The sequence below is a fragment of the Geospiza fortis genome, unplaced genomic scaffold (assembly GCF_000277835.1).
Source record: "Geospiza fortis unplaced genomic scaffold, GeoFor_1.0 scaffold429, whole genome shotgun sequence".
In the NCBI taxonomy this organism is placed as follows: domain Eukaryota; kingdom Metazoa; phylum Chordata; class Aves; order Passeriformes; family Thraupidae; genus Geospiza; species Geospiza fortis.
The window spans coordinates 646,204-661,828 of NW_005054411.1; positions in this window are offsets into that span (position 1 = coordinate 646,204).

The window sequence follows — 15,625 nt, forward strand, 5'->3', positions numbered from 1 at the left end:
GAAGGACTCAGCAGCCTGTAGAGCTGTAATGGGAAATTACAAAGCAGTCAGCAGACATCTTGGCACACACATGTTCTTCTGAAGGTGGCAGCTGCTGTAGTCTGATTAGCAGCCATGAAACTGGTTGATTGTAAGCCAGGTTGATAAATAAAGTAACTCTTTCAATAACAAATCTGTCTTTAGATGTTAGAATGGAAATATATTCCAAAAACTCTTGTTTATATTTTAGTCTTCCAGCATGTCTGTTAGACTAAAACAAGGGTAAGACCCCACAATGAAGAAAAATGCTACCTGAATGTAGTGGGGTTTTTTTGGAACAATGAGACAAACAAATTAGTTAAAACTGTAGAATGAGACCAGAATAACATTGGTTCAGGTAGTCAAAAGCGATCTTCATTTCCCCTCAGTTCTAAAAAATATTGCTTGCTTTCAGCAGTGTCCAAAACTGTCTTGATTTCCTTTTTGGCTAAGCTGGGCTTCTGAACAGCATGTGTATTCTCAAATCAGAATTAATACGTTTCTAGATAGAGTGGTTTTATGGGACTCTTTAGGTTGCCTACAGGAGCTGCAAAAGCTGAGCATGCTAGAGAATGGCTCCTCTAATCTTTGGCACACAAAGGATTTTATGAAGGGATAACACTGACTTCAAAGATAAGCAAGTTGCTACAAAAATTAAATCCCATTCACTATGACGACAGCTGGGGAAACCAAGTAAGAAGATTAGCTGAAAATGTAGTAGTGTAAGTCTTAGCAAGTCAGCAACTCCTAGTTGATCCTGGAAAGCATTTTGAGATGGTGGAGAAAATAACAGGACGCTCCCTAAATACCCTTCCTCATGGTATAAACTTTATTTACACTTAAATGGCAATAGCAAATAGAGGAAAACACTAGAAAATAAATGAAATTTTACACAAGGGGCCAAGATATCTTCAAGGCACTTTGTTCTCAGTGAAAATTCAACCAAAAGAGAGCATATAATTAGTGCCCACTGAAACACCATCTCCCAGGGGTCTGCAAATTGTCAGAAGCTAAAGCCTAGCCACATCAGCCTGGTACAGATCCCTTAGCCTGCTGGAGGTTGTAAGCTCCTCTCTGCTCCTTATGCTTGGGTATTACCATGCTGTGATGATGAGAGTGGCAGCTGCTCACTTGGATATCGTGGTGTGCTGCTGGTGGCGATGTCTGATGGGAGCTGCTCAAGCAGAAAGGCTCCTTGTGTGGAAAATAGTGTCTGTCTGCAGCCTACCAGACTGTGTAAGGGCAGCTCAGGCTGTCAAGCGAGACAGTTTGCATATTGTAATTGCCAGGCTGCTAAAAGCAGAGGTTTTCTTTAGAATCAAGTGTCCAAAGTTATTAATAGTTGTGAGTGTGTGACCTGGTGAAATAACTGGAATGGCATGTGGGAAATAAGAGGATTTATCCATTACAAGATATTTCTTTATCATTTAAGTTCTCTGTTACATTTCAGTCATTCCTGGGCAAATAGTGTGCCAATTAGTTCAACTTCCCTGGGGAAAGGATCTGACACTTTTCTTCCTTGAGAACATGTTTTCACACTTCTAATCAGAATACGCTGAGACTGCCTTGAATCACAGGAGCATATCAAAATCCATAATAAAGCCTGTAAAATGGCACTCACAGGTTGGCTTTCTGGTTTTATACTCCTTGGTGTTTTTACCTGTAAGGAAACAAACTTAAACCTGTACAGAAATATATATACATATATACAGATATAAATGGTGACAATTTTGGTGATTGACTTCCGAGACTGATTTCAGATACTGGCCAATAAAAGTGGAGTTTAGAGGCAACTGGCAGCCCTGGGGGATGCTATCAGAAGTAGGAATTGCCCTGTTTATTCCAAAGAATATAAACTGATATCCAGGCCCCTTTTTACTCTCCCATTGATATTTCTCATTAGGATCAGCAGCACAATCTGAAAACAAAGCAGGGCTTAGTGTGTAAGGATTATGCTGTTCCACTGCCACTGATTCAAATGGATGTTCCTGGATTTCCCTTAATCATCCTGGGTGTCTCCAATGCCATTGTGACTTCAAAGCCTGAAAGAGGCTCTGCTGCCCCCTTGTTTTCCAGCCTTTCACCTACTATTTCCTGCTAAATCTGCAATGTGAAGGATGATAAAAGAATTGCAGAAATATTATAAAGTTAGCAAAAATAAACTCTTAGCAGCAAAGTATTTTCTGTAATTCTGAGAAGGTGTGTCAAAGAATAGAGTACATTTTCTCTTTGCATTTCCCCCTAACTAGAGAAGGTATAGTACAGTGCATTGTCCCCATTATTTCTGATGTTTTGCATCATGATGATTCACTTCCCATTCAGCAGAAACAGACCTCTGCATGCAATCTTAAAACAAAAATGGTATTTTTGCAGCCTCAGAGTACAACTGGGACATGGATGGGAATCATTGTCATTCTTGTTCCATCTTTTTTTTTCCCTTGACGACAAATTTTCACCAGTAGCAAAACCAAAGGAAAAACTACTACTTCTACTCCTACTACTACTATTACAAAAGGATTTTAAAAGTCTTCCACCATAGAATAATGTCTGCCTGGTCTGTAGATTCCTGTGTGAACACAGGCACATCTTTGAGGCAGTATTATATTCAGAAGTTATAACTGGGAACACTTGCCTGTTGTTTCAGGCAGTGTTTGTTGGCAGAAGGGAGAATGTTTCAGGGTGGTGCTGTGGGCACAAGGACCAGGACCCTTGTGCTCCCTCCCCCTGCTCCTGGCAGAGAGCTGCCCAGCTTGGAGAATCCCATTGCATCAGTGCTGGGAGAGGGAACCACAGTAAGTGACCTCCAGGGCCCTGCTAGAATCCATATTTCTGGGATTTTGTGGTTTTCTAATTTGTGTGTGGATACTTAACTAGGTCTAGAGCTTGGAAGATGCAGAGTCTTTTCTCAGCTTTCCCAAGGTCATTCACATCCCTGTTTGGTTCTAGAGCTAAACAATAGGGGTGGTAAAATCATCTTTTTCTTTATAGTTGATTCTGCTATTAGATTCAGAACTGGCTGTGCTTGCAGGGTCCACCACCCCTGAACCATGTTTCCTTCATAATAGTGATGGAACTTTAGCCAGTGGGCAGTCATATTGCAGTTGTGATGGGTCATGGGAGATGGAATGTGGGTCAAAGTTTGACATTTTGTGTTAGTTTGGCCTTCACTCTGTCAAACCCTTTAAAAGTATTTTTATAGCATGTTTCATAGTCCCTTCAGGATCATGAGTTAGTTCCTCTTCTCTTCTGTTTTTCATATTAGATTTATGTTTTGGCTCAAATCAAAACCCAGTGTTTTTAGTTACAAAGCTTTTACTCAGTTTTAAGAGCATTGTTACCCTTTGCATCAAATATTAAAACAGAAACATGATATTAATGGAATTAAGTCATCTGAGTATTTATTACTAATATAACATTTAGAAGAACAGTATTGACCCCTTAGGAGTTTTGAATAAAGACAAAGTGTGATGCCTAAGGCATGTTGTACGTGTGATTTGGTGAAGCTGCTCTAAAAGTAAGCAGTTGGTAATAAAGGAATAATGTAGCTTGCAAATGGTGTAAGGCATGTGGGTCATCTTTGCCAGGATTCCTGTTCTTCTAGAGCTACATTTTGCTTGTGGTATTTGTGGTAGGTTACTGGTTTTGTGTTTCAAATGTTTTCACTCTGGAAGGGAAGGTTTGCATTTTTTCCTTTGGGAGCTACCTTACAGTGACTTTTTTCGACATCAGATGTGACAATAGACTCGACAGAGAGCAAATATTTATCCTTCACTGGGGTTGCTCTGAAGCCCTTTGCAACAAGAAGGGATCACAGCTGGCTGGGAGGCAGCTCTGGGGCATCCTGACTTCACTGGGAATTTCATTTTGTGCAGGCTCTGATATATTTGAGGGAGAAGAAGGAGTAGCATTTCTTAGAGGAAGCACTGAGTATGTTGAGGCCAGTTCTGTTATTTCAGGTCAGCATACATTTCATGAGTATAGTGCTTGAGTGCTTTGTTATTACACCATGCCAGGTGACACAGCTATCAGCTCTCTCCTTTAGCATTTGTAGCGTCTTCCCAGACCTGAGTCTGCCTAAGTTGTGTCACCTCCTCTTAGCTGCTACTGCTGTCCCTTTGAGGGGCTGCTTGTGAGGAAGAGGTGTGCCTGGGGTGTGTGGTGTGGCTCCAGGCCACTGGCACAGACTGCCAGCTGTGGCACAGCACTTCCTGCCTCTGGCCAAGCGTCTTGGATCTGCAGAGAATAATAAAGATTAGTAAAGGCAGCCTAATATGTAACACCTACATACCTTTAAAATCCAACCTTTTACTCTTTACCTTCTTCTTAAGGAATAGAAATACTTGAGCAAAGTGCAGCAACATGAAAAGCTGTATGTTTGGAATTACCTAAATCTTGCCCTGAGAAAGGGGGGTGGGAGAAAGTGCAGTGCATAAAGGACATGTTAGAGAACCTTTGTTTTGCATAAAGGACATGTTAGAGAGCCATGCATTTAGGAACTTCAGTGGTGTCTTACATCTGACTAGGTCTCTGGTGAGTCTTGGCATTGCTTATGGGATCTAAGACAGGGCTGCCTGCCTGAGCCTGGCTCAGGGAATTTCCTACATAACAGAAATTGGCTTTTGCTGTAAAGGACAGGAAATGGTCTGTGTGGAGAACAAAGAATATCAGGGTTGATTCAAATTTTTAAAATTCATGACTCTACTTTTGTTTATGGTCTTAATCATATCCCTTGAAAATCATAAACCTTTTGGGAAGAAAATCAGAATGAACAGTCACTTAATGCTTTTAACGTCCCTGCAGCTCTGAAATGTTATTTGCTTCTGCATTTTCTCTGGAGAACTGCAGAAACATGGCTGTTGTGCAGGTGTCAGCATTCATTTAAAATTGTTCATTCTCATTTACAGCTTTTCAGGAAGATAACTTGATAACTGATAAACTTTCTGTTTCAAAATCCATCCATTTGCTCATTAGAAAGCAGTAAGGGGTATTTCCCAGAAGGTTATAGATCCTGTCAAATGTAAAATGCTGATGGTCAAATACTGCAATTTTAGAGACAGTCCTGAATGAAAAGGCAGGACATATTATTCTGTCATATAATATTTCATTACTGCTCCATGTTCTATTGTTAAGAACTTGTTGTATAAACAATAAAATGCATTTTTACAATAAATGTTGAGAACCAAGAATGTATTGGTTTTCATGCTTACAGGGAGAAAATAGTAGTATGTCTGGGACTTATTTTGGCAACATTATTAAAGTATCTTTTTGCTTTATGAAGTGAGTACAGTATCTTGAGAGTTTCTGGGGTGTGCATGTGAGTATGATAGAGTAGAAGTCTTCTGCCTCTGTATCAGTTACCTTCACTTCAGCATTGTGTTCATACCAATGCATGACACTCACAGCATCACTTCATCTCCAACTAAGCTTATGTTAAAACCTCATACTTTAAATTGTTCTTAAGCATACTTATTTAAAACCCAAAGCAAAACTTTCATTTCTGGCTAAAACATCATTTGAGGAACTTGCAATATTTTTTTAACTGTCAGATTATTTTTTTTCCTGTGGTGAGTTACTACAAAATTTAAAAAACCTGCAGGTGTTTAGAACAGGCAGTTGTCACAGTGACTCCCCAAAGCTTTCCATCTTTTATTGTGACAGTGGTCACAAGGGTTCTTGAGTTGGGGAAGAGACAAGAACGTTGACTCCATGTTCAGAAGGCTTGATTTATTATTTTATGATATATATATTACATTATAACTATACTAAAAAGAAATAGAAGGAAAGGTTTCCAGAAGCTGCTAAGCTAAGAATAGAAAGGAAAAGAATGATAACAAAGGCAGCTCTCTCAGACTCTGTCCGAGAGAGCTCGGCTCTTGATTGGCCATTAATTAGAAACATCCAAGCTGGGCCAATCCAGATGGACCTTTTGCATTCCACAGCAGCAGATAACCATTGTTTACATCTTGTTGCTGAAACTTCTCAGCTTCAGCAGGGAAAATCCTAAGAAAGGATTTTTCATAAAAACAAATGTCTGCGACAGGGCACCTCAGTGGAGTCCCCACCCTCGAGGCGAACCCAGGGTGAAAGATTGCGCTGATCTGGACGGAACGCGAGGGATGAGAAAGTTTTTCTGTGGTTTCTCAGCAGACAGGTGGGACAGAGGGATTCCTGGGGCCTGCAAAAGCTGCTGGGCTGGGGGAGATCCCAACAATCGCCAGGAGCTCCTGGGACGGTCTGAGCTCTGCTGGAAAAAATCTAAGAAAGGATTTTTCATAAAAAGGATGTCTGCGACATTTTATGTCTCTTATTCTGGGGATTAGATCAATGATTTCCACTATTATATTATCTATGCAGCTGTTGATGGCAAATTTTTTAAAATCTGTTTTTATTGAAGAAACAGATCAAATAACTAGAAAAGCTCCATAGCTGTGTTTGTAGTCTGCCTTTTTTCTTCCATTTCCATATATTATGTACTTTCAACAATGAGGGAGCTGAAGCTGCAGACCCCCACAATGACAGATTATTATAAGCAAAATCCTTTCAGACATAATGGAGAGTTAATTTTGAATAAAGGAGGTTAAAAAGCTGTCCTACTCATTGAAAAAGACAACACATAACATATTTACATTAGCTGGTGGAAGAAAATTGACCTTACCAGCCAGGGTTCAGTCAAAGGAAGCTGAGGATTTCAGTGCAAGAAGCCATGGGCATATCTGCACCCCACAAATTTAACATGTGAGCCTGTGGTAAGACAAAGAGATGGAGGCTGTAAGCAGTGCCTGTTACAAGCAGCAGGCTCCTGGCAGCCTGGTGAGGGATTTTGCAATAGGATGTTGTGTTCTTGAAGTCCTGAAATGAGATTGGTGCAAAAGGTGAACAAAACCAATAAATAAAGGTAAACAAAGAATGTCTGCAATCCTTCAGTACACACCAAACCCCACTGATAAAGCTGTAAATTCATTTTAGATGTTAAATACAGAATAAAATTTATTGAAATCTCACAAAATGGATACTTGAAGAAGCAAATATATGGTTTGAATGTGAAAGATGTAAAATACGATTTCATTTGGATTTATGACTGTGATATCATTATGGTGATTTATGTTTAAAAGCTGTGAAATTAGTCATTTCAAATGAAACTGTGGCTGAGCTCATGTTTCTGTAGCAAGTCTCAGATAATGTCAGTGTCTAATATACTTTTAAGTAAAAATCTACTTGGGATTTTTTATTGATTCTAATAATGTTGTTCATAAATAAAATGTAGTTTTGTGTTCATTATCTATATTTTTTTCCCTTGCAAGATTTCCTACCCCAGTAAGTCTCAAAGTCTCAGATTATTGGCTCCTCTTTCACTACAGTAAGGGGAAGGAAATAAAGGAATATAAGCCAGCATCCATCCAGGTTTTGCTTCTTTGTCAAGTCCCTGCTGGAGGTCTGAGCTGTGATTCAGGTCAACGCAGATGTCCTCTGAGCCAGCCAAACCTTCAATGTGTGCTTTCCTCACAGTGGGAAAACGCAGTGTTTCTGTACCAGGTGGGAAGCTGAGCTCCTTTGGAGAGAGTCCCCCCACTTGTTAAGGGACTTCAGAAACAGCTGAAGTTCAGAGAGGGGCTGCTGCACTGCCAGTGAGGTGGGGACGCCTTTCTACAGATGTTGGCTGGGGCTCTGGCTTGAAAAGAGCCATGAGTTGTACTCATCCTTATCTGTCAGCAGCAGAACACTCACCATTTCCTGCAAACAGCCTGTCAGTCTGCTGGAGCCAGCCCTGGGGAGGTTAATTCAGTGCTCTGAGAGTATTCATAGTCTGTCAGTGGGCACTGAGGCAATATGGGGCTGTCACTCCATCCCATGGCTTAACCCCAGACAGCAGCTAAGTACCATGAAGCTGCTCGCTCCCTCCCTCAGCTCCCCATGGGATGGGAGAGAGAATTGGGAAAAAAAAGAAAAGGTAAAACCTGTGGGTTGAGATAAGAACAGTTCAAATATTTCAAATTTTCCAGCTTCTTGTACAATTCCTCCCTAGCAGAGCATGGGAAACTGGAAACTCCTTGACTGGGGCTAAGCACTGCTTCACAACAATTAAAACATCACTGAGTTATAACACTATTCTCATCATGAATCCAAAAAATGACTACAGTCTCAGTAGCACTATACCAGCTACTGAGAGGAAAATTAACTCTAGTCAGGCCAAAACAAAAGGAGGACATATTAAAAAGGAGTTAGTCTGTTACTACCCTCCAGCTAGAGCCAGCCTTACGTGGTACAGGACTTCTCGCTACATAAAACACTGAATAAAGAAATTTGATGTAAGATTAATAATAGCTGCTGCTAAGCATAGGATCTAAAGGGCTTTATATATTTTGCTTGCTGTGAAACTATCCCTCTCATGTCTTTATTATCTCCAACCAGTAGCTATTCTCGTCATTGAGAGCTCCTAAAGCCTAGTGGTTTCTTAGTCTACTGGCTCGGAACGAAGGTCAGACTGCTGGTATTTGTGCTCTATAATGTGCTTACCCAAGCAGACATGGCTGAAAAGGACCCCTCGTGGTGTTTGCTGCCACTCCAGACAGCAGCTATAGCAGCAACAAGTTTGTTTTCAGGCCAGAGGGGCTGTCAGAGGTCAAATGTGTCAGACCGCAACCAGTTTGTACTATTAATGGAGGAAGGCAGCGCTCTCATAACTGATGTGCACCATGTGAGGATGTTTTGCAGCACCAAGACTTATGCTTTTGACATACTTTGACTAAGGCAGCCCCTGGTGAATCAGTTTTCCTACTTTCCTACAAATTTCTTACAGAAATAGAGGTGTCTTTCAAAATCTTAAGGAAAAGAAAAAGGATTGTATCTGTACAAATGAAATAACTGAGAAAAATCCCTTCTAGAATTTTCAAAGATCTTCATCTTGTCACTGGCTGTACAGGAAACTTGAGGCACAATTTTGAAAGACTGTTGTGCCCAACTCCTTCATGTTAGACTTTAGTTTTTCTAACTAGTCCCTGTCTGAGAACTAAAAGTAATTTACATTTGGAAACAGGTGAGATCTATATTAGGGAACTTAGGTATTTATATTATATTAGGTATTTATAAGAGATATATATATATCTAAATCTGAAATATTTGTCTAGAACATCCCCTGGCTATATTCAGTAGATGAACAGACATTTACTTAGTTAATTTCTTTTTCTTCATATAAAATATTGCTTAATTGTGGTGCACCTCATGGTGGAGACCTCCAGTCAGGTGAGATGATTTCTTTCAGGAGGCTGTGGTAGAGGGGCTGACCACCACTTGCTGAGGACTCAGAGAAACTGCAACACGTGGCCCCACCAGCCTTGAGGGTCATTTAGGCTTTTGAAGGCAGTGGTTGCCATGATACATATCCCTTCACTCTCTGGTTTTGCAGTGCCACTGCTGCTGCCCCATTCCTTTCATTCAGAGAATCACATGTGTACTTCTAACCTTTACTGTAATGCCCAAATATTTTTTAACATTTTGAAAGTAACAATGAAAAAAGGAAGAAACTTACTTGAATGTGTACAACCAACACTCCCCTATTCTGGTCATCTCAAGCTGTATATTCTCAGCGAAATTCAGAGGGGAATATGCCACACATAATCTGTTGTGCACACATCTTCCCAGTCTCAAAGCATGGCTGCAGTACTTGAGCAGCAAACCAGACACCCCTGATGAAGGATGTGATTAAACACTCACACTATTATCCTGATTTATATGCAAATAAGCACCACTAAACTGTTTGTGGGATTCAAACAGTAATCACTGACCCACTTCAACAAATGAGGAATGCAATCATGCTCCACGTAAGGCCAGTGAATAAATTTCTTTTTTTTTGCTATTCATTTGAGCAGAAGACTCTCGAATTTAATGTTTTATGTTCAGAATATAAATGAGTTTCCTCTTGTCTGAGGGTTTATTTCTGTAAGATTGAAGAGAATGTCACACTGTTTTGTTCATACACTACCCTTCCTTATTAAAGCTACATTTGAAATTTAAACATGCATCTGAAATCAGGAAAAAATTCCCAAACCCCGCATAGTGATCTGTTTGCAGATGTTTAATCAACAACAGAATAAAAATAAAATACTTTTTATTTCACGTCTACAGAGTGATCCCGTAGCACCACCTGCTGTTTAGAGGGAGCACTGCTGCTTTAGTTATATGCACTAAATACTGTTTTTCTATAGAAATATGCATACATTCCGTAGGCATCTCTATGGTTCAACCTTCCTGAATGTCTGTGAAAAAGGCTTCTAAATTGCTCTTGTGCCATCAGAAGTGCCAATCCTTTACAGGAAAGGTAGGTATTTAAACAGTGATAGACTTTTTGCAATGTACCCCATAATGTTTAACAATGCCAAGAGATATATTTACTGGAAAACGTCTGTTTAGATGCTTTACTCTTACTGTTTTCTTTGTGGAAAATCTTCTGGCTGAAACTCATATCTTGGCAGCGGTAAATGGTAAATTAGAAATCCATTACACTGGTTCTAGTAAAGGAGAAAATAGAGCAGTGATTATTTCTAAGTGGGAATAAAATTCTAAAGCATGTACAGAGATCTGCTTGAGGTTGCAGAAATTTAGTGTTAGTAAGTCAGGAAATTGTCTCATAAATGAACAAAGGATAATATATTTTTTGTCCAAATCTAAGCTCACTTTAAAGTAATTAATGAGCATGTAATTTGCCCTTTTCCCTTTCTCTATTTCTCTCCCCTCTTGCCTTGGTGCTGGCAGATCATGACATCCAGTGCATTACTTGGCTTTCTCTGCAGTTTTGAGCTGTGCCAGGCATTGGGAACACAACGAGGGAGACAGCACCCACAACTGGCGCTGCAGTGGTGCAGAGATGCTCACAGGAGCACCTTTGCCAGTGCCAATGCCAGGCCCACTCCTTCCTCCCGTTTCCCTGTGTGTCTCACCAGGCCCCAGTGTGCAGCTGTTGGTTCTGCTCCAGCCTTACAACACAGCAAGAGGCTTCCTGCTTGTGGAATCTATGGAAAGGAACCAAGCCATTCGCCTATGTCTTATGCCTTTCCTCAGTGTTGGATGTGGAATTTGTCCAGTTCTGCCTGGGTGGTTAAAAAATTCCTCCTGCTGCTCAAATTGTCTCCTGGGCTGCCCAGAAAGGAGGTGGGTCTTTTGTAGAGCCTATTACTGTGCAGCTGCAACCTCTCACAAAAGCAGGCTCAGGATCTCATTGCTCTACTGTCATTATGAGTAAGACTTTAATGCCTTAAAGACTTTAAAAAGTCTAAGAGCAAAGAAATTTCAACACTTTTTCAGTGGGTTTAGAAGTAAGACATTCTGCCAGGCAGTCTCTTACCACGGCCATTGACATAATTAGGTATTTATGGCTGTAGGAGTCCATGGAGTGCAGACAATGCTGCCAGCATAAACCCTGGCCTGGTGATGTGATGGGGTCCCTGGGTGAGTGATTGGGGTCCCTGGGTGTGTGATTGGGGTCCCTGGGTGTGTGATTGGGACCCTGGGTATGTGATTGGGGTCCCGGGGTGTGTGATTGGGTCCCTGGGTGTGTGATGGGGCCCTGGGTGTGTGATTGGGGTCCCTGGGTGTGTGATGGGGCCCTGGGTGTGTGATTGGGGTCCCTGGGTGTGTGATGGGGCCCTGGGTGTGTGATTGGGGTCCCTGGGTGTGTGATGGGGCCCTGGGTGTGTGATTGGGGTCCCTGGGTGTGTGATGGGGCCCTGGGTGTGTGATTGGGGTCCCTGGGTGTGTGATGGGGCCCTGGGTGTGTGATTGGGGTCCCTGGGTGCGTGATGGGGTCCCTGGGTGTTAGACCATGTCTCTGTGACAGGGAAGGGCTGCTAAGCTGTCCTAGTGCTTTGCTGAGACAGAACTGGATTGGCTGAAGCACAGGACATGGATTTGTGTGTATGACATTAACCTGCAGCTCAGTGGCATCATCCAGGGAGAGGAGGCATCGAGTCGTGCATAAAGCAATCAGGAACAAAGTGTGTGTCATTGTTAAACCTCAGTGAGAACGTAAGCAAGCCTTGTGCTGCCACTTGCACACCCTTCCTGGTGGGATGGGGAGAGAGAATCAGAAGAATAAAAGTGAGGGAATTTGTGGGTTGATTATAAAGACAGTTTAACAGGGAAAGCAAAAGCTATACATGCAAGCAAATCAAAAAATGGAATTAATTCACCGCTTCTCATCAGCAGGCAGAGAGAGTTTAGGTGGCAAGTGGTGTAAGTGGAATAATTACAAATTCACTGTGGTAAAAAAAGCAAAAAAAGATCAAAGACATTGAATGAGAGATCTAGACAGACTTCTAAGGAATGCTTGTGATGCATGCAAGAGTGCAGTCAATATTTGCACCTCTGATGCAAGAAAGCACAAAAAAGAAACTCTGGACAGCTGTTAGTCTGAGAGGAATAAAAAATCCCCTGTAGCTGTCCCTGCATTCAGAATGAGAGATAAATTTCACAGAGAGTGATAAATTCAGAAGATAGAAAATCACGGTAAATGGGCACCAGTTTATTCCAGACAGAATGTCACTTTTTGTTGGTAAATTTAATAAAACTGGTGGAATTTAAATAAAAGCCCAGGAGAAAGCAAAAGCCAAACTCTTACAGTAGCCAGTGGAAAAGAAATAGAGCCAAACAGTTCAACAGGTGACTTAAGAAAACAGATTGCATCTGTTAAATATGTACTGTTGAAGTAATTGGTTACATCAGTGGAAGTGGACAGTCAAAAGATTTTTAAAAAAATTGATGTAAATGAATATTTATTGAAAAGATAAACATGCACATTTGACTTGGATCAAGATGAGCCCGATACATTACAAAAAGGAATGATGATGACTCAGTGCACTACTCAGATGCAGGGCTGCAACTCTACAGAAGCAGTTTCCACTGTAATATAGAGCACAAATGCCCATAAAGCTTAGTGAAATAAAATTGTGTGTGTGCAGGGCTGCACTTTATGATTAGGAAACACTGAAATTGCACTGCACATGTAGCAGCTAAATCAGAGGGGTTTGTTGATGCTCAACATGCTATTTCTACTGACTTGTAGTAATTAGCTCACATAATTCAGGGTTAGCGTATAACTGAAGCACAGCACCCAGACATACCTTCCTGTCAGCAGCAACAGCCAACTGTAATGCTGAATACTTTTAAATAAATTTATCCACCCTGGGCCCATTGGTCCAAAACACACTTTGAAGGGAAATCTGTAGACCTCGTGAGAGGCTTGTTGAGTTACTGGGTTTTTCTGCTATAATCTAGGACTGAGACAAAGTTAATTTCTCCAGAGCAGCCCTCACAGTGCTGTGCTGTACACTGGTAACTGCAAAGGTGCTGGTAACACAGCAGTGTTTTGGCTGCAGCTGAGCAGAGCTGGCACAGCATCAGCACAGTTTCCCCAGCTTCCTGGCCAGGGGTGGGCATGATCCCAGGACGGGACACAACCAGGACAGCTGACTCAAGTAGTCCAAAGGGATATTCCATACCATATGGCGTCAGCTTACATATAAAAGCTAAGGGAATGATGAGGAAGGGGAGGAATTGGTTATTTACAGTATTTGCCTTTGGAGCAACCCCTATGTGTGCTGAAGCGCTGCTTTCTGGGAAGTGGCTGAATGTCATTGCCAATGTGAAGCAGAGAATTACCCCTTCTTTTCCTCTCTCTTTGCTTGTGTGTCTGTAAACACAAGCAAAGAGAGAGAAAGCTTTTGCTTTAGTAAACTACCTTATCTCAACCTATGAGTTGTTTTCCATCTTGTTTTCTCTTCCCTGTCCAGCTGGAAGGAGAGAGATAGAACAGCTTGGTGGGCACCTGACATCTGGCCAAAGTCAACTCAAGTAACTCCATAAAAGGGGAAATTCAACATTTTGGGTTTTTCCCCATGTTTAAAGAAATTTATGCCACAAAAAATATTCTCAATTTAAATACTGTAAGCCACTAGTAAAAGTAGAAATATATCAGCAATGAAAATCCCATGTTAAACCCCAAAAATTTTGGGGGGAATAGACCTTTGCTGAGACAAGAGCTTATGGTGTTGCAACACTTTTGCCATGTCTGAGTACTCACTGCCATTCAAGGACTACGGTAAACTTTTGAAATGGGTTGTCAGTCTTAAAATATACAGCATTAGCAAAGGATTTGTAGCACATTCATGAGACTTCTAAAATTGCCAAACCATTTAGGTATTTCATATAGCATTTTGTAAATCACTTAGAAAGATCTCTTACTTTGTAAAACATTACAAAATGTGCAGTTCAGAGAGGCCACCAGGACAATGTTCCCAGCATGGGATCAGATATGGCAGCAATGTTTCCACTGTATACAGGACACCCCTTGTGATTTCATAGCACACAAGGCAGAACAGGAATGTTCTCTTGTTCCAGGGAGGGCAAAATAAGTGAGTCAGAGACATGGTAAATAACTCACCACATTGTAAGGGACCTTTGTCCTTTAGCAATTTTACCAAGAACAGCCTGTGCTTCAAGGTGAAAGAAGTTAACGAGTTGCAGGACAAAGCAAGCCTCATCAGTGGTTACCAATGCAGACTAACCTCCTACAGCACTGTGCTTTAGCAGCCCAACTTCTGCACTTCAAGATATTCCAAGTCTCAAAAATTTTGAAATTGGAACTTATTATCTAGTTGAAGGCCAGCTTTGTAGCTAGTGTAAACTGATTCTCAATTCCTTATGAAAAGATTACCAGAACAGTTTAGAAAGTGTGTAAAAGACAATATAAAAAATATTGAAAAGGAACCCATTGCTCCAATCCTAGACTGAACTTGGGGTGGTGGGGATGACACCATTTTGAATAAAGAAAAACACATCCTCAACCAATTCTAATGGTTGTAGAATATAATACTCTTGTATTATATACAAGAGTTCAGCTGGAAGGGGTGTAACAAGGATCACCTAGCACAGCTATGATGTCAAGTCAGGAACCAGACAATGCAGGACTTTTTCACTGTACTAGAGCATACAGCAAGGCACACTGACAGAATAAGCAGAAAGTATTTAAGTAAATTAATTTTCCTTGAAATGAATTATAGTATCTGTCTACTATAGTGACAACCCATGCACTAGAAATAATTAATAAAATCAGGAAAAGGGAGTTAATTTCTAGTTTTGTAATTCTGTTTCTTGCTAAGTAAAATTTTGCTAACTTTCACTACCAACCTGCTCTGCAGAACATTGTTTCCTTCAGTGTATTATTAAGGATATATGCATTACCAAGCTGCAGGCTGGAACAGGATCAGTGCAGACAGCACTCACTAAATAGAGCTTTCCCTTTTACTAACTAGCAAATACATCTGTGATTAAGATTGCTTTCCACTTGAGCTGAACCATAACAAAAAAAATTGAGATGGGCCTGTCCACTGGAACCATATTCTTATGAGAATTTTTGTTTCTAGAAATAAATGGAAAGAAAACACCCTTTATGCAGAAACAATTTTAATAAGATCAAAGCATACAAAAAACTATCAGAAGAAATGTTAGAGGAACAGAAAACTAAAGAGCAATTTTGACCTCACTGGACAATGCATATGACAATGTACATATATAATTGTTCATCCTGTATGCTTATTCTGTCCATTCTACTGCTGAA